The 25,600-nt window shown below is 40.5% G+C and overlaps 1 protein-coding gene and 2 long non-coding RNA genes across 15 annotated transcripts in view; 1 reads left to right on the top strand and 2 right to left on the bottom strand.

Moving 5' to 3' along the window:
• parp8 (poly (ADP-ribose) polymerase family, member 8) overlaps positions 1 to 25,600 on the bottom strand; it is a 279,851-nt gene that overhangs the window by 135,785 nt on the left and 118,466 nt on the right. The window lies entirely within an intron of this gene.
• On the bottom strand, positions 19,226 to 25,309 carry LOC127907114 (uncharacterized). The gene is made up of 3 exons (XR_008063268.1): positions 24,960 to 25,309; positions 23,108 to 23,156; positions 19,226 to 19,256 (listed from the first exon to the last, which is right to left on the bottom strand). It is a non-coding gene; the product is annotated as an uncharacterized LOC127907114 (long non-coding RNA).
• Positions 20,134 to 22,210, top strand: LOC127907113 (uncharacterized). 9 transcript variants are annotated; one of them, XR_008063267.1, is made up of 4 exons: positions 20,134 to 21,116; positions 21,246 to 21,675; positions 21,805 to 21,847; positions 21,891 to 22,210. It is a non-coding gene; the product is annotated as an uncharacterized LOC127907113 (long non-coding RNA). The 9 variants fall into 9 exon arrangements; XR_008063259.1 differs by having other exon boundaries at positions 21,246 to 21,718; positions 21,762 to 21,847; XR_008063264.1 differs by having other exon boundaries at positions 21,246 to 21,761.

The following is a 25,600-nucleotide window of genomic DNA, read 5'->3' as shown; positions in this document are numbered from 1 at the left end:
AATAGACATATACAGTGAAATAATAACATACATATACGATAGACATATACAGTGAAATAATAACATACTAATAAACATATACAGTGAAATAATAACACTAAGAGACATATACAGTGAAATAATAAAATACCAATAGACATATACAGTGAAATAATAACACTAATAGACATATACAGTGAAATAATAACACTAATAGACATATACAGTGAAATAATAACACTAATAGACATATACAGTGAAATAATAACATTAATAGACATATACAGTGAAATAATAACATTAATAGACATATACAGTGAAATAATAACACTAATAGACATATACAGTGAAATAATAACACTAATAGACATATACAGTGAAATAATAACATTAATAGACATATACAGTGAAATAATAACACTAAGAGATATATACAGTGAAATAATAACACTAAGAGACATATACAGTGAAATAATAACACTAAGAGACATATACAGTGAAATAATAACACTAAGAGACATATACAGTGAAATAATAACACTAATAGACATATACAGTGAAATAATTACAGTAATAGACATATACAGTGAAATAATAACACTAATAGACATATACAGTGAAATAATAACATACTAATAAACATATACAGTGAAATAATAACACTAAGAGACATATACAGTGAAATAATAACATACTAATAGACATATACAGTGAAATAATAACATACTAATAGACATATACAGTGAAATAATAACACTAAGAGACATATACAGTGAAATAATAACACTAAGAGACATATACAGTGAAATAATAACATTAATAGACATATACAGTGAAATAATAACACTAATAGACATATACAGTGAAATAATAACACTAATAGACATATACAGTGAAATAATAACATTAATAGACATATACAGTGAAATAATAACACTAATAGATATATACAGTGAAATAATAACATTAGACATATACAGTGAAATAATAACACTAATAGACATATACAGTGAAATAATAACACTAATAGACATATACAGTGAAATAATAACATTAATAGACATATACAGTGAAATAATAACATACTAATAAACATATACAGTGAAATAATAACATTAATAGACATATACAGTGAAATAATAACACTAATAGACATATACAGTGAAATAATAACACTAATAGACATATACAGTGAAATAATAACATTAATAGACATATACAGTGAAATAATAACATACTAATAAACATATACAGTGAAATAATAACATTAATAGACAAATACAGTGAAATAATAACATACTAATAAACATATACAGTGAAATAATAACATTAAGAGACATATACAGTGAAATAATAACATACTAATAAACATATACAGTGAAATAATAACACTAAGAGACATATACAGTGAAATAATAACATTAACAGACATATACAGTGAAATAATAACATTAAGAGACATATACAGTGAAATAATAACATTAAGAGACATATACAGTGAAATAATAACATTAAGAGACATATACAGTGAAATAATAACATTAAGAGACATATACAGTGAAATAATAACACTAATAGACATATACAGTGAAATAATAACATTAAGAGACATATACAGTGAAATAATAACATACTAATAAACATATACAGTGAAATAATAACACTAATAGACATATTAGTCCAGGCTCTGATCAGGCCCTACACCCAAACAAGGGCACTGCGTTCATCCACCTCTGGCCTGCTAGCCTCCCTACCACTGAGGAAGTACAGTTCCCGCTCAGCCCAGTCAAAACTGTTCGCTGCTCTGGCTCCCCAATGGTGGAACACACTCCCTCACGACGCCAGGACAGCGGAGTCAATCACCACCTTCCGGAGACACCTGAAACCCCACCTCTTTAAGGAATACCTAGGATAGGATAAAGTAATCCTTCTCACCCCCCTTAAAAGATTTAGATGCACTATTGTAAAGTGGCTGTTCCACTGGATGTCATAAGGTGAATGCACCAATTTGTAAGTCGCTCTGGATAAGAGCGTCTGCTAAATGACTTAAATGTAAATGTAAATGTAAATATACAGTGAAATAATAACATACTACTAAACATATACAGTGAAATAATAACACTAATAGACATATACAGTGAAATAATAACATTAAGATACATATACAGTGAAATAATAACATTAAGAGACATATAGAGTGAAATAATAACACTAATAGACATATACAGTGAAATAATAACATTAATAGACATATACAGTGAAATAATAACACTAATAGACATATACAGTGAAATAATAACACTAATAGATATATACAGTGAAATAATAACATTAATAGACATATACAGTGAAATAATAACATTAAGAGACATATACAGTGAAATAATAACATTAAGAGACATATACAGTGAAATAATAACACTAATAGACATATACAGTGAATTAATAACACTAATAGACATATACAGTGAAATAATAACATACCAATAGACATATACAGTGAAATAATAACACTAATAGACATATGCAGTGAAATAATAACACTAATAGACATATACAGTGAAATAATAACATTAATAGACATATACAGTGAAATAATAACATTAAGAGACATATACAGTGAATTAATAACACTAATAGACATATACAGTGAAATAATAACATACCAATAGACATATACAGTGAAATAATAACACTAATAGACATATACAGTGAAATAATAACACTAAGAGACATATACAGTGAAATAATAACACTAATATACATACACAGTGAAATAATAACACTAATAAACATATACAGTGAAATAATAACATTAAGAGACATATACAGTGAAATAGAGCAGTAGTGAAATGTCCCTTTAATTGTTGATAACATCAGGTTATTCCATTATGGAAGTAAAAGGAAAGGACAATAGTGTCTGTAGGATGTAAATACTTAACGTTGTGGTTTAATATCTATGTTTACGTGAACCTGACTAGCTGAGCCGTGTACAGGATGTACTGGAGGTCAAAAGGACTCTATGGACACCTCTTCTGCACATCTTACAACTACCGGTATGCAACATTGAAGGGGGGGGAAAAAAATGGCCACAAATGCATATGCATTCACAGCTGCTCTAGGTTGACCCACTACTGTGAAAATTAAGACCTTGCTAGATTATTTTTCAAATAATATCTATGACATGTATATAGTTTACTTTACATACACACACGTACATATGAAGGTGGAATTGTGGTTTGTAACGTAGCAACACCAGTAAAATATCAATTCTGTTTTTTTTCAGCAAGTTTGAAATTTAATGAACATAAACAAGTACATAAGCTGCTATTTCCATAATTTGTTAAAAGCCCCCCACACAAAAAAAGCTCCAGTAATTGGCAAAATAAAGAAAAAGCCATAAAAACTCAAATAAATAAAATATTTGGCCTCCTTGTTGTGGTAATATCAACAATATATTCCATATGTATTGTAATATATTACCATTAATCCACATGTCTATAAGGCACCAAACGCTAAATAGCATAATCATAGAATACCTTTTATTCACTATAATTGTGCAGAAAATACAAAGACATCCAAATCAACAGAAACACTCAACCACAAAGTGGATCGAAGGAAATATACTGCCGACCATTATATTGTGTTGTTTATTGGTCTCCATTCAACTGATTTAAATTTCCTGTCATAATGGAGAAACTGTAGATTTCTGGAAAACTTTTGAGTTCCTTCTGAATTTACAGTCATGAGCTGTCATCACTCGGTGTTCTCGATTATGCCTCCAGTTCAACAATATGCTCCTCCTTCTTTCGTGAGATTCAGGATACTGTGTTACCGTAGCTTAAAATAAAAAACGCGATCATGAATTTAAATTAATAATGAATGGATTAGAGGTCAAATTATAATCCCATCATTCACAAATAGTAAATATTTTTTCAGAACATAATTTCTCATCCATTAACAAAACATGCATATATAAAACAAATCCTGAAGTAAAAGAAAATCGTTGACAATGTTTGGTATATGAATGTGTTTCAAGTGTAAATATAGCAGATGTAACATCCGTTCTCAACACTGTTGTTAGCATGATATAACATGTAATATCACAAAATCAACATCCACCAGGATCACATTACTGTTCCAAGACAGATATTGCAAAAAATATTAATATGAAATCACTGGTCACTGAATGATGCAATAAAACAACATGTTGCTCATTTGCCTTCACTGTCTTCTATGTATGGGGTGGCAGGTAGCCTAGCGGTTAACAGCAGGTAGCCTAGCGGTGGGGCGGCAGGTAGCCTAGGGGTTACCTAGCAGTTAAGAATAGGTAGCCTAGCGGTTAACAGGAGGTAGGCTAGCAGTTAAGAACAGGTAGCCTAGAGGTTAAGAGAAGGAGGCCTAGCGGATAAGAGCAGGTAGCCTAGCAGTTAAGAATATGTAGCCTAGCGGTTAAGAGCAGGTAGCCTATTGGTTAAAAGCAGGAAGCCTAGCAGTTAAGAGCAGGTAGCCTAGCGGTGGGCCGGCAGGTAGCCTAGGGGTTAAGAGCAGGTAGCCTACTGGTTAAGAGCAGGTAGCCTAATGGTTAAGAGCAGGTAGCCTAGCGGTGGGCCGGCAGGTAGCCTAGCGGTTAAGAGCATGTAGCCTAGCGGTTAAGAGCAGATGGGCTAGCGGTTAAGAGCAGGTAGGCTAGCGGTTAAGAGCATGTAGGCTAGCTTTTAAGAGCAGGTAGCCTATTGGTTAAGAGCAGGTAGTCTAGGGGTTAAGAGCAAGTAGCCTAGCATTTAAGAGCAGGTAGCCTAGCATTTAAGAGCAGGTAGCCTAACAGTTAAGAGCAGGTAGCCTAGCAGTTAAGAGCAGGTAGTCTAGGGGTTAAGAGAAAGTAGCCTAGCGTTTAAGAGCAGGTAGCCTAGGTGTTAAGCGCAGGTAGTCTAGCGGTTAAGAGCAGTTAGCCAGCGGGAGTAGGTAGCCTAGCGGTGGGGCGGCAGGTAGCCTAGCAGTTAAGAGTGTTGTGCCAGTAACCGAAAGGTCGCTGGTTTGAATTACCTGAGCCAACTGGGTGAATAATCTGTTGACGTGCCCTTGAGCAAGGCACTGGATTGTAACTGCGCCTGTAAATCACTCTGGATTAGAGCGTCTGCTAAATTACGTCAATGTATTTATTTACCTATATCTGTTACAATAACGTCATATATTTAAACTGTAAAATCATTAGTGATGAAAAAAAATGCATTAAAAAAATATGACCTGTGATTTACAGTAATTTTTTTATCAGATTGGTTGGTGTCCAGTATGACCTATATCAATGTCTACTTTAAACCATCATAATTTCATAATAAATATATCATTTACAGTGAAAACAAGGGATAGTATCTGAGCTCTGATTGGTCTTTAAAAGCACAGCTGAGATCTGATTGGTCTTTAAAAGCACTGAAATATATAGGCAAGCAGCAAACACTAATGCTTAGTATGTATAGACACCCCCTAAACAAAAGGAACAGCATTAAAATGTTCTTTAATTGGGGCTCCGATTATACATCCACATCTACCCATAGTTTTAATCAAAGTATAAAGATCAATCTGACATGTGTTAATACTAAATAGCTTTTTAAATCCGTGATATTCTATTTAAACTGGTTGTGAGTGGTAAGTGTGCAGAACTTATGAATTTATCAAATGTATCTATTCTTGACTGGAGTCTAAGTCTTTGCTATTGTAAACCAGTAGACCCCCTATGAAAGGAGAAGAAACCAATATATACATTTCCTGGTATGATATGTGAAAGAAACTGATCTACTTCCTAAATGAGGACGTCTCATTGAAAGCTCTTACACACTTCAATCCAAATCGTTTCTGCTCATGTTTTGATGACGTCTCATTGAAAGCTCTTACACACTTCAATCCAAATCGTTTCTGCTCATGTTTTGATGACGTCTCATTGAAAGCTCTTACACACTTCAATCCAAATCGTTTCTGCTCATGTTTTGATGACGTCTCATTGAAAGCTCTTACACACTTCAATCAAATCGTTTCTGCTCATGTTTTGATGACGTCTCTTTGAAAGCTCTTACACACTTCAATCCAAATCGGCCCTTTTGGGCGATGCACCATTTAAAGGCAATGTTACCACGGTCGAGGAGATGGCCTTCTAAGTAAACACGGCAGATGTCGGCTCAATGGTAAATTCCCTTTAACGGTACACTGTGCAGAAAATCGCTCTGTCATTTCCTAGTTGCTAAATTTCTAATAGTTTGCTTAATTTCCGTTTATGTAACAAAACATAGTAAGTATAGTGTAGATAATATATTGTAAAATATATTTTCAAAAACCCAAAATATTGTATTTTCAGCTGTTTCAACCTGGTGTACAAAACCGAAAGTAAAAAGACGTTAAAATGTAATTTAAGAACAGGAAGCGTAAAATAACACACACAGAACCAATCTACCACTTCTTAAGAGTGGCTTTCAACGAGAAAGACAGATCTAGTACACCCAGAACTCCCTGCAGGCCTGATAGAATCCTGGGCCTAATGTGTCTATTCCTGTTGTCCCTCAGTCGACAGGGAATGGTAACCAACATATCACACCACCGTCGGAAAATACAACTATTCTTTTGTTTAATTTTAAAATAATCAAGTGTGTGGGGGGGGGCTTTTTAGTTTATGACTCAGTTGTTAGAACAAATGTATGACATTAAGAAAAATGAAGTGCATATTAACACCTCCAGTATACATAAAGTACATTGTATTTTGAAAAGATACAACTCTTTTACAGTAAATAAGGTCAGATAGATGGGACCTTTTTGCTAGACAGGAAGGGAACAATAATCGTTATTTTTGCTGAAAAGGTCCCACATCTACGAGCGAGAAGTCTCAAAATATTCACCAAAGAGTTTAACCGTTTTTAAATGTTCTCTATAAAAAAAAACGAAGTCGTCCCAATCAGTCAAACAGAGACGTACCGTGTCTTCAGAAAAACAGGATTCTTCATAGTCTTAGCAAAATGTGTTCTTCCCGAAAGAGTTTTGCTGTGTTTCAGTTGTAAATATGTGTTGTTGATTTCATCAAGGTTTCCTTGAAGATTTCAAACTTTTGCTAAGTTGTTGGTGTGTTCTCTACATTGGTCGGAAACACACGTGTTTACGGCGGGCTTCAGCAGCTTTGAGCCGGGAGGTGGCGGCAGCAGAATTACGGGAAGGATATTTCCGTTTCAGCGAGGTTCATCCCGTGGCAGTCTGATTGCCGATGACTCGTAGGATCTCTCGATGGATGCCAGCGTCTTGTGTGTTGATGCTTGTATCTCCCACCTGACCATCTTCATAGCTGGATCAGAAGAAACACACAATAATATCACTCCTACCAACCCTGTGATCAGAACATATTCACAGTTGGCACTCCAGCTTTTCAACTGAGATAAAGTTGTTCACTTGTAATATCAGATATATTATTGAGATGTAAAACCTCTCTTTGGGTTTGTCGAAAGGAAATATAGAAAGTCTGCTTTGATGAGTTTGACACCACTGTCTGTATGAACACGGTCGTGTTTTTACTACTTATACGTAGGAAGAAGCGTGTACAGCTGTGGTCGTATACTTACGAAGAAGAAGCGTGTACAGCTGTGGTTATACTTACGAAGAAGAAGCGTGTACAGCTGTGGTCGTATACTTACACGAAGAAGAAGCGTGTACAGCTGTGGTCGTATACTTACACGAAGAAGAAGCGTGTACAGCTGTGGTCGTATACTTACACGAAGAAGAAGCGTGTACAGCTGTGGTCGTATACTTACACGAAGAAGAAGCATGTACAGCTGTGGTCGTATACTTACACGAAGAAGAAGCGTGTACAGCTGTGGTCGTATACTTACACGAAGAAGAAGCATGTACAGCTGTGGTCGTATACTTACACGAAGAAGAAGCATGTACAGCTGTGGTCGTATACTTACACGAAGAAGAAGCATGTACATTTACATTACATTTAAGTCATTTAGCAGACGCTCTTATCCAGAGCGACTTACAAATTAACCACAGCTGTGGTCGTATTAACACGAAGAAGAAGCATGTACAGCTGTGGTCGTATACTTATTTATTTATTTCACCTTTATTTAACCAGGTAGGCAAGTTGAGAACAAGTTCTCATTTACAATTGCGACCTGGCCAAGATAAAGCAAAGCAGTAAGACTTACACGAAGAAGAAGCGTGTACAGACGTGGTCGGTGTTTGGGACGACCCAGATGTCTCCATGTTTGTGCAGGTCAGGGGACGTGATGACTGGAAGAGACACAGAAGGACACAAACATATATATTTACATTTAGTTCACATATATGTCATCAGTTAATACATCTCCATTGTTGTTCTTTGGTTGGTTCAGCCCAGGGTTTCCACTAGCTTCCACAGCCACAAAGTCAGATTCCACAGCCACAAAGTCAGATTCAACAGCCACAAAGTCACATTCCACAGCCACAAAGTCAGACAGATTCCACAGCCACAAAGTCAGATTCAACAGCCACAAAGTCAGATCCCACAGCCACAAAGTCAGATTCCACAGCCACAAAGTCAGATTCCACAGCCAAAGTCAGATTCCACAGCCACAAAGTCAGATTCCACAGCCACAAAGTCAGATTCCCCAGCCACAAAGTCAGATTCCACAGCCACAAAGTCAGATTCCCCAGCCACAAAGTCAGATTCCCCAGCCACAAAGTCAGATTACACAGCTACAAAGTCAGATTCAACAGCCACAAAGTCAGATCCCACAGCCACAAAGTCAGATTCCACAGCCACAAAGTCAGATTCCACAGCCAAAGTCAGATTCCACAGCCACAAAGTCAGATCCCACAGCCACAAAGTCAGATTCCACAGCCACAAAGTCAGATTCCACAGCCACAAAGTCAGATTCCACAGCCACAAAGTCAGATTCCACAGCCACAAAGTCAGATTCCACAGCCACAAAGTCAGATTCCCCAGCCACAAAGTCAGATTCCACAGCCACAAAGTCAGATTCCCCAGCCACAAAGTCAGATTCCCCAGCCACAAAGTCAGATTACACAGCTACAAGTCAGATTCAACAGCCACAAAGTCAGATCCCACAGCCACAAAGTCAGATTCCACAGCCACAAAGACAGATCCCACAGCCAAAGTCAGATTCCACAGCCACAAAGTCAGATCCCACAGCCACAAAGTCAGATTCCACAGCCACAAAGTCAGATTCCACAGCCACAAAGTCAGATTCCACAGCCACAAAGTCAGATTCCACAGCCACAAAGTCAGATTCCCCAGCCACAAAGTCAGATTCCCCAGCCACAAAGTCAGATTCCCCCAGCCACAAAGTCAGATTCCACAGCCACAAAGTCAAATTCCACAGCCACAATCAGATTCCACAACCACAAAGTCAGATTCCCCAGCCACAAAGTCAGATTCCACAGCCACAAAGTCAGATTCCACAGCCACAAAAGTCAGATTCCCCAGCCACAAAGTCAGATCCCACAGCCACAAAGTCAGATTCCACAGCCACAAAGTCAGATTCCACAGCCACAAAGTCAGATTCCCCAGCCACAAAGTCAGATTCCACAGCCACAAAGTCAGATTCCACAGCCACAAAGTCAGATTCCCCAGCCACAAAGTCAGATTCCACAGCCACAAAGTCAGATTCCCCAGCCACAAAGTCAGATTCCACAGCCACAAAGTCAGATTCCCCAGCCACAAAGTCAGATTCCCCAGCCACAAAGTCAGATCCCACAGCCACAAAGTCAGATTCCACAGCAACAAAGTCAGATTCCACAGCCACAAAGTCAGATTCCCCAGCCACAAAGTCAGATTCCACAGCCACAAAGTCAGATTCCACAGCCACAAAGTCAGATTCCCCAGCCACAAAGTCAGATTCCACAGCCACAAAGTCAGATTCCACAGCCACAAAGTCAGATTCCACAGCCACAAAGTCAGATTCCCCAGCCACAAAGTCAGATTCCACAGCCACAAAGTCAGATTCCACAGCCACAAAGTCAGATTCCCCAGCCACAAAGTCAGATTCCCCAGCCACAAAGTCAGATTCCCCAGCCACAAAGTCAGATTCCACAGCCACAAAGTCAGATTCCCCAGCCACAAAGTCAGATTCCCCAGCCACAAAGTCAGATTCCCCAGCCACAAAGTCAGATTCCCCAGCCACAAAGTCAGATTCCGTCTGTCCAGGTGGGAAAGGGCAGTGTGGAGTGCAATAGAGATTGCGTCATCTGTGGATCGGTTGGGGCGGTATGCAAATTGGAGTGGGTCTAGGGTTTCTGGGATAATGGTATTGATGTGAGCCATTACCAGCCTTTCAAAGCACTTTATGGCTACGGATGTGAGTGCTACGGGTCTGTTGTCATTTAGGCAGGATACCTTAGTGTTCTTGAGCACAGGGACTATGGTGGTCTGCTTGAAACATGTAGGTATTACAGACTCAGACAAGGAGAGGTTGAAAATATCAGTGAAGACATATGCCAGTTGGTCAGTGCATGCTCAGAGTACATCCTGGGAATCCGTCTGGCCCTGCGGCTTTGTGAATGTTGACCTCACAAAAGGTCATACTCACATTGGTTACAGAGAGCGTGATACACAGTCGTCCAGAACAGCTGGTACTCTCATTCATGCTTCAGTGTTGCTTGCCTCGACGCACACATAGAAATAATTTAGCTGGTCTGGTAGGCTCGTGTCACTGGGCAGCTCGTGGATGGGCTTCCCTTGGTAGTCTAATCTTCGTCCTGTACTAGCGCTTTGCCTGTTTGATGGTTCGTCAGAGGGCATAGCGGGATTTCTTATAAGTGTCAGGGTTAAAGTCCCGTTCAATGAAAGCGGCATCTCTAGCCTTTAGCTCGGTTCCGATGTTGCCTGTAATCCATGGGTTCTGGTTGGGGTATATACGTATGGTCACTGTGGGGACGACATCATCAATGCATTTATTGATGAAACCAATGACTGATGTGGTATACTCCTCAATGCCATCAGATGAAATCCCGGAACATTTTCCAGTCTGTGCTAGCAAAAACAGTCCTGTAGCATAGCATCTGCATCATCTGACTACTTCTGTATTAGGCGAGTCACTGGTACTTCCTGCTTTAGTTTTTGCTTGTAAAGCAAAAACCAGGAGGATAGAATTATGGTCAGATTTCCCAAACGGAGGGCGAGGGAGAGCTTCGAATGCGTCTCTGTGGGTAGAGTAAAGGTGGTCTAGAGTTTTTTTCCCTCTGGTTGCACATGTAACATGCTGGTAGAAATTAGGTAAAACGGATTTAAGTTTGCCTGCATTAAAGTCCCCGGCCACTAGGAGCACCACTTCTGGATGAGCATTTTCTTGTTTGCTTATGGTGGAATACAGCTCAATGAGTGAGGTCTTAGTATCAGCATCGGTTTGTGGTGGTAAATAGACAGCTATGAAAAATATAGATGAATCCTCGCTTGGTAAATAGTGTAGTCTACAGCTTATCTTATCATGTGATACTCTACCTCAGCCAAGCAAAACCTTGAGACTTCCTTAATATTACATTTTGTGCACCAGCTGTTATTTACAAATAGACACAGACCACCACCCCTTGTCTTACTGAAGGCAGCTGTTCTATCTTTCTGATTCATGGAAAACCCAGCCAACTGTATATTATCCTTGTTGCCGTTCAGCCACGACTCAGTGAAACATAAGATATTATAGTTTTTAATGTCACGTTGGCCAATAGGATAGATGGTAGAGGTGGGTTACCCACTCACTGACGATATTCTCACAAGGCACCCGTATCTGCGTCCCCTGTATCGGCATCTGTTCTTAATGCGTATGACAGGGATTTGGGACTGGTCCAGTGTCAGCAGTAAGTCATTCGTGTCCGACTCGTTAAAGAAAAAAGTTTGAGTTGTGTAATCGCTGTTCTACTATCCAGAAGCTCATTTCGGTGATAAGAGATGATGGCAGACACATTATGTACAAAAATAAGTTACAAACAATGCAAAAAAAAAAAAAAAGAAATAGCACAATTGATTAGGAGCCCTTTAAAACGGCAGCCATCTTTGTCCGGCGCCATTCTCATAGGAGTATAGAAGTTGGTGACGACCCCAGCACATACGTACCTTCACATAAGGCTATGCACTTTAGGTTCCGACTTTGCAAAAACTGGGGCTGCTGTCCTTTCTTTGTTGACTGCAAAAGGACACATCTCTAGTGAATAAAAATGTTAATTTTCCCCAGAATATTCCATTTTACCCCTGTTTCATCAACACCTTGCAGAAGTGTAAATGTCCTCATGCTAACCTGCAAATGTAAGTTGGTCTTGTTTGTCGCAGTTTGGTCCTTTGAAGCAACCTTCTGTTGCTTTTTGTTCATCCCTGAATGGAGAGAAAGATCAATGTTAGAAATGATCATGAGCATGAAATATTTTGTCTATTTAAACAACTATTACGTTTTAAATAGACGGAATGATAATTCCTCCAAAACAACTATTACATTTCAAATAGACAGATCATCTAGAATAAATATTACATTTCAAATAGAACGGCAATTCATCCATAACAAACTTTACATTTTAAATAGACAGAATGGTAATTAATCTAAAACAGGGCTCTAACTCCTCTACATCCACAATGGGTAGCAGACCTCCTTATTGATAGAGATTTTGATATCTCACATCTCAAAATAGGGCTAATTATTGTTCGATCCCTCACTTCCAAGGCACTTATAGTCAATTAACTAATCACTGATCATAATCTTGATGTGATTGGCCTTACTGAAACATTAAATTACTGTGTTAAATGAGGCCTCTCCTCCTGGCTACACTAGTGACCATATCCCCGCGCCTCCTGCAAAGATGGAGGTGTTGCTAACATTACAATAGCAAATTTAAATTCTGACCCCAAGAAAATGACTGTGTTGTCATCTTTTGAGCTTCTAGTCATGAAATCTATGCAGCCTACTCAATCACTTTTTATAGCGACTGGGCCGTCTGGGCCAACATCGTTCCTCACTGAGTTCCATGAATTCCTATCTGACCTTGTAGACATGGCAGATAACATTCATATTTTTGGTGACTTCAATATTCACATGGAAAAGTCCACAGACCCACTCCAAAAGGCTTTTGGAGCCACCATCGACTCAGTGGGTTTTGTCCAACATGTCTCCGGACCTACTCACTGCCACATTCATACTCTGGACCTAGTGTTGTCCCGTGGAATAAATGTTGTGGATCTTAATGTTGTTCCTCATAATCCTAAACTATCGGACCACCATTGTATTACGTTTGCAATCGCAAAACAAATAATCTGTACAGACCCCAACAAAGGATTATCAAAGCCGCACTATTCATTCTCTGACAACCCAGAGATTCCTAGATGCCCTTCCAGACTCCCTCATTCTCTGACAACCCAGAGATTCCTAGATGCCATTCCAGACTCCCTCCTCCCTACCCAAGGACGTTGGAGTACAACAATCAGTTAACCACCTAACTGAGGAACTCAAACTCGGTCTCGACCTTTAAGTCTTTATTGAAAACTCATCTCTTCAGTAGGTCCAATGATTGAGTGTAGTCTGGCCAAGGGATACAAACGTGCCCGACAGACGAACAGCCCTGTCTCTGCCTGGCCATTTCCACTTTCTCCACTGGAATTCTCAGCCTCAAACCCTATTACAGGGGCTGAGACACTGGCTTACTGGTGCCGTCAGTAGGAGGGGTGCGTCACTTGAGTGGGTTGAGTCACTAACGTGATCTTCCTGTCCGGGTTGGCGCCCCCTCAGGTTTGTGCCATGGGGAAGATCTTCGTGGACAATACTCGGCCTTGTCTCAGTGGTTTGAGGATATCCCTCTAGTAGTAGGCTGTGCTTTTGCAGAGTGGGTTGGGTTATATCCCGCATGTTTGGCCCTGTCTGGGGTATCATCGGATGGGGCCACAGTGTCACCTGACCCCTCCTGTCTCAGCCTCCAGTATTTATGCTGCAGTAGTTTATGTGTCGGGGGCTCGGGTCAGTCTGTTATATCTGGAGTATTTCTCCTGTCCTATCCGGTGTCCTGTGTGAATTTAAGTATGCTCTCTCTAATTCTCTCTTTGTCTCTTTCTTTCTCTCTCTCGGAGGACCTGAGTCCTAGGACTATGCCTCGGGACTACCTGGCATGATGACTCCTTGCTGTCCCCAGTCCACCTGGCCGTGCTGCTGCTCAGTTTCAACTGACCTGAGCCATAGGACCATGTCCCAGGACTACCTGGCATGATGACTCCTTGTTGTCCCCAGTCCACCTGGCCGTGCTGCTGATCCAGTTTCAACTGTTCTGCCTGCGACTATGGAACCCTGACCTGTTCACGGGTATCACCTTGTCCCAGACCAGCAGTTTTCGACTCTCTCTCTCTACTGCACCTGTTGTCTCGAACTCTGAATGATCAGCTATGAAAATCCAGCTGACATTTTACTCCTGAGTGCTGACTTGTTACACCCTCTTACAACCACTGTGATTATTATTATTTGACCCTGCTGGTCATCTATGAACATTTGAACATCTTGGCCATGTTCTGTTATAATCTCCACCCGGCACAGCCAGAAGAGGATTGGCCACCCCCTCATAGCCTTGTTCCTCTCTAGGTTTCTTCCTAGGTTTTGGCATTTCTAGGGAGTTTTCCTAGCCACCGTGCTTCTACACCTGCATTGCTTGCTGTTTGGGGTTTTAGGCTGGGTTTCTGTATAGCACTTTGTGACATCAGCTGATGTAAAAAGGGCTTTATAAATACATTTAATTGAAATAGACAGCACGGTAATTCATCAAAAACAACAATTACATTTTAAAGAGACAGAACAGTAATTAATCAAAAACAACCATTACATTTTAAAGAGACAGAACCGTAATTAATCAAAAACAACCATTACATTTTAAAGAGACAGAACAGTAATTAATCAAAAACAACAATTACATTTTAAAGAGACAGAACAGTAATTCATCCAAAACAACCATTACATTTTAAAGAGACAGAACAGTAATTAATCAAAAACAACCATTACATTTTAAAGAGACAGAACAGTAATTCATCCAAAACAACAATTTGTTGTCCCTTCTCAAAGTTACCAAGAGAACGGGTCATTAACCCCTGACCTAATGCTGTTTGCTCCATCCGAGACTTAGGTACCTGAGTAACCAAAGGATATGCTTGACATTGGGCTGAGATAGATTCCACTCCCATAGATGGCGCCATGGAGCTGCAGACAGAGATACAATTACCAAAATATTAGAGGCCTTTAAAGTGGAACTGACAGCGTCTTAGCAACAATAAATCTGATTAAAATCTATTCAAAAATACACCCAGGAAGAATATGCTGCCTTGTTTTTTATTATTCTGAGAAGCGAGCACTTAAATATGGTGATTTTCATACAATCATAGAATGTTTGGGAATGACATAGAGTAATGCATTTGTGAGAATTCTATAGCAATATAGAATGGGAAAGCGGCCTTGCGTTTGGACAATTAATAGACACTACAGGAAATCAAACCCAATAAAAAAACATGTCAGTCTTGTCCGGGACCAGACACAGACTGCTGCGCCATAGCCAATCAGAGCTACAGTAGGCCTTTATGCAAATAAGCCATTTTCTACACTGGCCTGCCATCAATCACTATGAACTGGACTGTGTGTTTACAGGCAGTAGGGCCTGTCATCATTCACTATGAACTGGACTGTGTGTTTACAGGCAGTAGGGCCTGTCATCATTCACTATGAACTGGACTGTGTGTTTACAGGCAGTAGGGCCTGTCATCATTCACTATGAACTGGACTGTGTGTTTACAGGCAGTAGGGCCTGTCATCATTCACTATGAACTGGACTGTGTGTTTCCAGACAGTAGGGCCTGTCATCATTCACTATGAACTGGACTGTGTGTTTCCAGACAGTAGGGCCTGTCATCATTCACTATGAACTGGACTGTGTGTTTCCAGACAGTAGGGCCTGTCATCAATCACTATGAACTGGACTGTGTGTTTACAGGCAGTAGGGACTGTCATCATTCACTATGAACTGGACTGTGTGTTTCCAGACAGTAGGGCCTGTCATCATTCACTATGAACTGGACTGTGTGTTTCCAGACAGTAGGGCCTGTCATCATTCACTATGAACTGGACTGTGTGTTTCCAGACAGTAGGGCCTGTCATCATTCACTATGAACTGGACTGTGTGTTTACAGACAGTAGGGCCTGTCATCATTCACTATGAACTGGACTGTGTGTTAACAGACAGTAGGACCTGTCATCATTCACTATGAACTGGACTGTGTGTTTACAGGCACTATGAACTGGACTGTGTGTTTCCAGACAGTAGGGACTGTCATCAGTCACTATGAACTGGACTGTGTGTTTACAGGCAGTAGGACCTCTCAGTCACTATGAACTGGACTGTGTGTTTCCAGACAGTAGGACCTCTCAGTCACTATGAACTGGACTGTGTGTTTCCAGACAGTAGGGACTGGACTGTGTGTTTACAGGCAGTAGGGACTGGACTGTGTGTTTACAGGCAGTAGGGACTGGACTGTGTGTTTACAGGCAGTAGGACCTGGACTGTGTGTTTCCAGACAGTAGGGACTGGACTGTGTGTTTCCAGACAGTAGGGACTGTCATCATTCACTATGAACTGGACTGTGTTTTCCAGGCAGTAGGGCCTGTCATCATTCACTATGAACTGGACTGTGTGTTTACAGGCAGTAGGGCCTGTCATCATTCACTATGAACTGGACTGTGTGTTTACAGGCAGTAGGGCCTGTCATCATTCACTATGAACTGGACTGTGTGTTTACAGGCAGTAGGGCCTGTCATCAGTAGCAACAGCGTGACTTGAGATCATTAGAACACATTCACCAAAAGACACAAAATACACCTGAATGGATTTCTGTAAATATGTAAAACACCACGGGAGTCCTCTTACATTTGGGAACTTTACAGTCCTATTGATCATACAACCATGAACAGGTAGGCTTTCTCCTATGCACAACAACAACAACAACAACAACAACAAGAACAACAACAAGATAAACAACTAATGCTAGCCAGAGCGAGATGAGCTCAACTCTAATGAGGGAACACTAGATAAACCCTCTCAAACCTGTCCAGCTCGTTGGCTGTCAAAATTGCACTGATAAAGGATGTGGGAATAGTAGCCTGCTCGCCCTGTTGCAGCTTGCCTGCCAATGACCGCCTGTCTCAACCCACGTTTTGACTACTGAATGGGAACGTGCCTGCCAATGACCGCCTGTCAAGTGGGGCGTCGGCCACTCACCCACTTATCCAATGACATGACATCCTCCCAGCAGCTAGTTCGTTAGTTAACGTTCGACTCTGTGTTTTTTTAGGTTGCTAAATAAATAGATACATAAATAGATAAGCTAGTCTACTAACCACCTTGTGACTGACTTGTGATCATTGCACTTTGCTAGTTTGATTGCATTGTAACATTCCCAGCCTTAGTTACATTTGTTCATTTTTTTCTATCCAAAAATATTGAGTGATCGAAACTGAAATAGTGCATCCCGAAATGGCTGCAGGAAGCGAACAATGTTACCAGCTGTTATTTACAACCTGAAAGCAATATATTTTGGGGGGATTTAACAAGAAATGTATTGGTGAATTATATGAGTCATGCGTTGAACTGTCTATTCTGACAACAATATGCTTTTCTCTTCGTCGTGGGAACGTTGAGTCACACAGAAACTATTTTAAAGCCTTTTTATAAAGTTGTTTTTCGGTGCACAAACTGGAGATTTGATATGGTTCACTGATATTATTATGATTGTCTGTTTGTTTCATATCTGCAAAGTAGTTTAAAAACGCTGTCCGTTCCACTTTATCGTGCGATATGCAATGTACTGTATATTAAATATGTATGGTAACTGTGAATTTGCAAGCAAAGAGGTGTTAGCCCCCACCCCACCCACACAGCATACCAAACCAGCCCCCACCCACAGCATACCAAACCAGCCCCCACCCACAGCATACCAAACCAGCCCCCACCCACACAGCATACCAAACCAGCCCCCACCCCACAGCATACCAAACCAGCCCCCACCCCACAGCATACCAAACCAGCCCCACCCCACAGCATACCAAACCAGCCCCCACCCCACAGCATACCAAACCAGCCCCCACCCCACGGCATACCAAACCAGCCCCCACCCCACGGCATACCAAACCAGCCCCCACCCCACAGCATACCAAACCAGCCCCCACCCCACGGCATACCAAACCAGCCCCACCCCACAGCATACCAAACCCAGCCCCCACCCCACAGCATACCAAACCAGCCCCCACCCCACAGCATACCAAACAAACTAGTCTCAAGGGTCAGGCATTTCAAATCACAGTTTGTGCCTTTAAGGGGTTGATAAACACATTGTATACCTCCTCGGATGTTGTTGTTGTTGTTTACCTGAAGTCTTGTGTTGGATGCAACCACCAAACCGTTTCTCAAAATGGAGTGCCAATTCTCTATGTGAGAACCACTGAGAGAAATTAAAATATGTTAAAATATATTATAAAGGTGTCGCTCTAATCCTCCATAGCATTATAATAACTGAATCATAATGCATTATACATACACACTTTATGTAAAGTGTTCTTCCACTAAAAAGAGCAGTCACTCCTGAAAACATATCCTGAAAACATATCCTGAAAACATATCCTGAAAACATATTCTGAAAACATATTCTGAAAATATATCCTGAAAACATATCCTGAAAACATATCCTGAAAACATATTCTGAAAACATATCCTGAAAACATATTCTGAAAACATATTCTGAAAACATTCTGAAAACATATTCTGAAAACATATTCTGAAAACATATTCTGAAAACATATCCTGAAAACATATTCTGAAAACATATCCTGAAAACATATTCTGAAAACATATTCTGAAAACATTCTGAAAACATATCCTGAAAACATATTCTGAAAACATATCCTGAAAACATATCCTGAAAACATATCCTGAAACCATATCCTGAAAACATATCCTGAAAACATATCCTGAAAACATATCCTGAAAACATATTCTGAAAACATATTCTGAAAAAATATCCTGAAAACAAAACAGTTATCAGTGTAAGAGCACAAGAGTAAAAACACATTGTGTTGCGTTCACGAGTGTGGGGCTGATGTGTAGCTAGCTACTGGTAGACGTAAGAAAAACATTCCTACTGGAAGCGAAGGTACTTCCGAAGGGTTTTTGGCAGCTCGGAAGTTGGACTCTTTGGCAGGAGGACTGTTGAGTGGGAGGAACTGGTGTGGGGTGTGCATGAACTTCAGCTGCTGCAGTCGTGACACGAGAGACAGGAGACAACAACACCAGAGACTTATCACTTACAGGATGCATCCTAAATGACACCCTATTCCCTGTATCAAAACTAGTGCACTACTAGGGAATAGGGTGCCATATAAAGTAGTGCACTACATAGAGAATAGGGTGCCATATAAAGTAGTGGCCTACATAGGGAATAGGGTGCCATATAAAGTAGTGCACTACATAGGGAATAGGGTGCCATATAAAATAGTGCACTACATAGGGAATAGGGTGCCATATAAAGTAGTGCACTACATAGGGAATAGGGTCCAATATAAAGTAGTGCACTACATAGGGAATAGGGTCAATATAAAGTAGTGCACGACATAGGGAATAGTGTCAATATAAAGTAGTGCACGACATAGGGAATAGGGTCCAATATAAAGTAGTGCACTACATAGGGAATAGGGTCCAATATAAAGTAGTGCACTACATAGGGAATAGGGTCAATATAAAGTAGTGCACTACATAGGAATAGGGTCCAATATAAAGTAGTGCACTACATAGGGAATAGGGTCAATATAAAGTAGTGCACTACATAGGGAATAGGGTCAATATAAAGTAGTGCACTACATAGGGAATAGGGTGCCATATTGGATATCAAATATGCTGGTGGGCAATTGTATTAGTTTAAAATAATATAATTTCCCAATTTACTTTAGCATACTTTATAGCTCAGTTTTTTATTTATTGATACCATTTTATAAAAATTAAATGTATAAAATGTATAATTTAAAAAACTGAGCTATATTATGCTCAAGTAAATGGGAAATTATATTATTTTAAACTAATACAATTGCCCTACCATATTTTTCAGTAGGTATATAGGGTTATGTTTTGCTCATGCATCCTCATGTCGACATCCAAACCCCCCACTGGTGTGCCTGGCCAAAGAGCTCTATTTCCACGTCATCCAACAAATGTAAACGCCTGGATATTTTACCTTCCGCTGGTCCTGGGGCTCTTGGTAAGGTCAACGGCATCGTGAACTCTACCCAGTTCCAGGACATTTGAACCAAAAACCTGATTACCCATGCCATGAGGCTGAAACTTGGCCACAAGTAGATTTTCCAAGAAAGACAATCAACCCGAGCACACATCAAACAAAGTCTCCGGGCTTAAACCCCCATTTGAAACACTGCGGTTTGAATTGAAAAGGGCCATAAGAACAGATGAAGGATATCAACGATCTGGAAAGATTCTGTACGGAGGAACATTCTAAGATTCACTCCCGATGTGTTCTAGAATCTAAGAAAACATTCTAGAATAAAAGCTCAGTGCCATTAACCCCAGTATTTGTATCAATTATTATGATAGTATGTGTTCTAGAATCTCATATTTTTGTTCTTGTAGGTTGAAAAGACTATGTCATTAACCTCACAAGGTGAGGTATTGAAAGGTATTGAAAGTGTCATTATCCTCACAAGGTGAGGTATTGAAAGGTATTGCCAGTGTCATTATCCTCACAAGGTGAGGAATTGAAAGGTATTGACAGTGTCATTATCCTCACAAGGTGAGGTATTGAAAGGTATTGACAGTGTCATTATCCTCACAAGGTGAGGTATTGAAAGGTATTGACAGTGTCATTATCCTCACAAGGTGAGGTATTGAAAGGTATTGACAGTGTCATTATCCTCACAAGGTGAGGTATTGAAAGGTATTGACAGTGTCATTATCCTCACAAGGTGAGGTATTGAAAGGTATTGACAGTGTCATTATCCTCACAAGGTGAGGTATTGAAAGGTATTGACAGTGTCATTATCCTCACAAGGTGAGGTATTGAAAGGTATTGACAGTGTCATTATCCTCACAAGGTGAGGTATTGAAAGGTATTGACAGTGTCATTATCTTCACAAGGTGAGGTATTGAAAGGTATTGACAGTGTCATTATCCTCACAAGGTGAGGTATTGAAAGGTATTGCCAGTGTCATTATCCTCACAAGGTGAGGAATTGAAAGGTATTGACAGTGTCATTATCCTCACAAGGTGAGGTATTGAAAGGTATTGACAGTGTCATTATCCTCACAAGGTGAGGTATTGAAAGGTATTGACAGTGTCATTATCCTCACAAGGTGAGGTATTGAAAGGTATTGACAGTGTCATTATCCTCACAAGGTGAGGTATTGAAAGGTATTGACAGTGTCATTATCCTCACAAGGTGAGGTATTGAAAGGTATTGACAGTGTCATTATCCTCACAAGGTGAGGTATTGAAAGGTATTGACAGTGTCATTATCCTCACAAGGTGAGGTATTGAAAGGTATTGACAGTGTCATTATCCTCACAAGGTGAGGTATTGAAAGGTATTGACAGTGTCATTATCCTCACAAGGTGAGGTATTGAAAGGTATTGACAGTGTCATTATCCTCACAAGGTGAGGTATTGAAAGGTATTGACAGTGTCATTATCCTCACAAGGTGAGGTATTGAAAGGTATTGACAGTGTCATTATCCCCACAAGGTGAGGTATTGAAAGGTATTGACAGTGTCATTATCCTCACAAGGTGAGGTATTGAAAGGTATTGACAGTGTCATTATCCCCACAAGGTGAGGTATTGAAAGGTATTGACAGTGTCATTATCCCCACAAGCTGAGGTATTGAAAGGTATTGACAGTGTCATTATCCCCACAAGGTGAGGTATTGAAAGGTATTGACAGTGTCATTATCCTCACAAGGTGAGGTATTGAAAGGTATTGACAGTGTCATTATCCCCACAAGCTGAGGTATTGAAAGGTATTGAAAGATATTGAAAGGTATTGACAACAGTCATTTTTGAAACCTATCTTTTTGAGAGAAAGAAATATATTAGTATAAAATAATATAATTTCCCATTTTGTTTTGACAATATAGCTCAGTATTTGAATTCAGCCAGACTTAATAACCATAAATGTATAGATACTCCATCATGTCTAGGCCAGACTTAATCACCATAAATATATAGATACTACATCATGTCTAGGCCAGACTTAATCACCATAAATATATAGATACTACATCATGTCTAGGCCAGACTTAATCACCATAAATATATAGATACTACATCATGTCTAGGCCAGACTTAATAACCATAAATATATAGATACTACATCATGTCTAGGTCAGACTTAATCACCATAAATATATAGATACTACATCATGTCTAGGCCAGACTTAATCACCATAAATATATAGATACTACATCATGTCTAGGTCAGACTTAATCACCATAAATATATAGATACTACATCATGTCTAGGTCAGACTTAATCACCATAAATATATAGATACTACTTCAAGTCTAGGCCAGACTTAATAACCATAAATATATAGATACTACTTCAAGTCTAGGCCAGACTTAATAACCATAAATATATAGATACTACATCATGTCTAGGTCAGACTTAATCACCATAAATATATAGATACTACTTCAAGTCTAGGCCAGACTTAATAACCATAAATATATAGATACTACTTCAAGTCTAGGCCAGACTTAATAACCATAAATATATAGATACTACATCATGTTAAGCCAGACTTAATAACCATAAATGTAGAGATATCATCACCAGGGATTGTTTAAAACAAATCTGCATAACGTCCTGTTCAACCCTCTACTTAAACACCTTTTAAATGGAGTGAATTATTCAGTAATTAAGACCATTAGATGGTGAAAGCCAGTAAAGTGAACAATGTGATATCAAACCGATGTTCAGTTCTCGTATTTCTCTCATCTTCTCTTAATTAAGGACAAACGACGCAATTTTAATTTCATTTAAAATACTCTTAATTGCACCTGAGGAGGTACATAAAGGTGTATTAAAAGGGAATATAAAACTCACTCTGGTAACTGGAAGTTTGACGATGTGTGACCTGTTACTGGATATTACCCTGAAGGGGGGGGGGAATAAGAAAAATGTTTATAGTCTTAACACTTTGTAATATAACACTTCCAGCAAAGTGACTGTTGTTGTATATCTCTGTAAGTGTCCAATCATACAGTTTCTGTGGGTGGTGAAGTCAGAAATATTTTAAGAAATGATGAGATCGGGAAACTCCATTGGATTCGTATCAACACCCATTGAGTACAAGGCCCGAGGTTGTCAATGGGCCGCGTGGTGCATTCTGGGTCGCGTGGTGCATTCTGGGTCGCGTGGTGCATTCTGGGCCGCGTGGTGCATTCTGGGTCGCGTGGTGCATTCTGGGTCGCGTGGTGCATTCTGGGCCGCGTGGTGCATTCTGGGCCGCGTGGTGCATTCTGGGTCGCGTGGTGCATTCTGGGCCGCGTGGTGCATTCTGGGCCGCGTGGTGCATTCTGGGCCGCGTGGTGCATTCTGGGCCGCGTGGTGCATTCTGGGCCGCGTGGTGCATTCTGGGCCGCGTGGTGCATTCTGGGCCGCGTGGTGCATTCTGGGCCGCGTGGTGCATTCTGGACCGCGTGGTGCATTCTGGGCCGCGTGGTGCATTCTGGACCGCGTGGTGCATTCTGGACCGCGTGGTGCATTCTGGACCGCGTGGTGCATTCTGGGCCGCGTGGTGCATTCTGGGCCGCGTGGTGCATTCTGGGCCGCGTGGTGCATTCTGGGTCGCGTGGTGCATTCTGGGCCGCGTGGTGCATTCTGGGCCGCGTGGTGCATTCTGGGCCGCGTGGTGCATTCTGGGCCGCGTGGTGCATTCTGGGCCGCGTGGTGCATTCTGTACTCATACCCTGACTTTTAGAAGCTGATTGCGTGGCAATTAGCTTAGCAGCCCATCGATATTCCCGTCTCCTCATTTGTTAAAGTGTTTCTGGTATAAATGTATCATGATGTTTGTCTGTTTACATTCAATATGACAGCCAGGGTTTCTGACTGCTCTGCAGTAAAGGCCTGGAATGGTAATGTCTCAATGGTACACAACGGTAGAAAATATAAGAACAATGGTACACAATGGTAAGTCAGGAGTCAGGATGGGGTTGGATGGACGTGAGACTCACCGTCCTTACCATGGCAGTAAGGGGCTTCTTACCATGGCAGTAAAGGGGTTTCTTACCATGGCAGTAAGGGGTTTCTTACCATGGCAGTAAGGGAATTCTTATCATTGCAGTAAGGGGTTTCTTACCATGGCAGTACGGGGGTTTCTTACCATGGCAGTAAGGGGTTTCTTACCATTGCAGTAAAGGGTTTCTTACCATGTCAGTAAGGGATTTCTTACCATGGCAGTAAGGGGTTTCTTACCATGGCAGTAAGGAATTCTTATCATTGCAGTAAGGGTTTCTTACCATGTCAGTAAGGGGTTCTTACCATGTCAGTAAGGGTTTCTTACCATGGGAGTAAGGGGTTTCTTACCATGTCAGTAAGGGGTTTCTTACCATTGCAGTAAAGGGTTTCTTACCATGTCAGTAAGGGTTTCTTACCATGTCAGTAAGGGTTTCTTACCATGTCAGTAAGGGTTTCTTACCATTGCAGTAAAGGGGTTTCTTACCATGTCAGTAAGGGGTTTCTTACCATGTCAGTAAGGGTTTCTTACCATGTCAGTAAAGGGGTTTCTTACCATGTCAGTAAGGGGTTTCTTACCATGTCAGTAAGGGTTTCTTACCATGGCAGTAAGGGGTTTCTTACCATGTCAGTAAAGGGGTTTCTTACCATGTCAGTAAGGGGTTTCTTACCATGGCAGTAAGGGGTTTCTTACCATGTCAGTAAAGGGGTTTCTTACCATGTCAGTAAGGGGTGAGCTAAAGGATCATGCTTGTCCATCTGCCTCTTGACCTCAAGGTAAGGTGCCTGTAGAGAAACAATACTCTTCTAACTAGGGTTATTTAACTCTGCTAGCTTCAGAACACACACAGCTACACAGGAGGCATGGGAGGGGATGAGAGCTTGGGTGAATTATGTGTGTGTGTGTGTGTGTGTGTGTGTGTGTGTGTGTGTGTGTGTGTGTGTGTGTGTGTGTGTGTGTGTGTGTGTGTGTGTGTGTGTGTGTGTGTGTGTGTGTGTGTGTGTGTGTATGCGTGTGTGTATGCGTGTGTGTATGCGTGTGTGTGTATGCGTGTGTGTGTATGTGTGTATGTGTGTGTATGCGTGTGTATGTGTGTGTATGTGTGTGTGTGTGTGTGTGTGCGTGTATGCGTGTATGCATGTGTGTGTATGCATGTGTGTATGCGTGTGTGTTGTAGATGTTGAACATTGTATAATAACATTATAAGTTGACATTGCCAAAACGCTCTATAATGCTATATAAGATGAAGCCATTATAAGGTGGCATTGTCCTGTACAGTAAATGTGAAGTCTCCATAGGGATAAGGGTCAAGGGTTAGGGTTAGTTACCTGGGACATTTCTCTGATAGGGTCAAGGGT

The sequence above is a fragment of the Oncorhynchus keta genome, chromosome 14 (genome assembly GCF_023373465.1).
Source record: "Oncorhynchus keta strain PuntledgeMale-10-30-2019 chromosome 14, Oket_V2, whole genome shotgun sequence".
In the NCBI taxonomy this organism is placed as follows: domain Eukaryota; kingdom Metazoa; phylum Chordata; class Actinopteri; order Salmoniformes; family Salmonidae; genus Oncorhynchus; species Oncorhynchus keta.
This window is presented reverse-complemented; position numbering and strand designations above follow the sequence as displayed.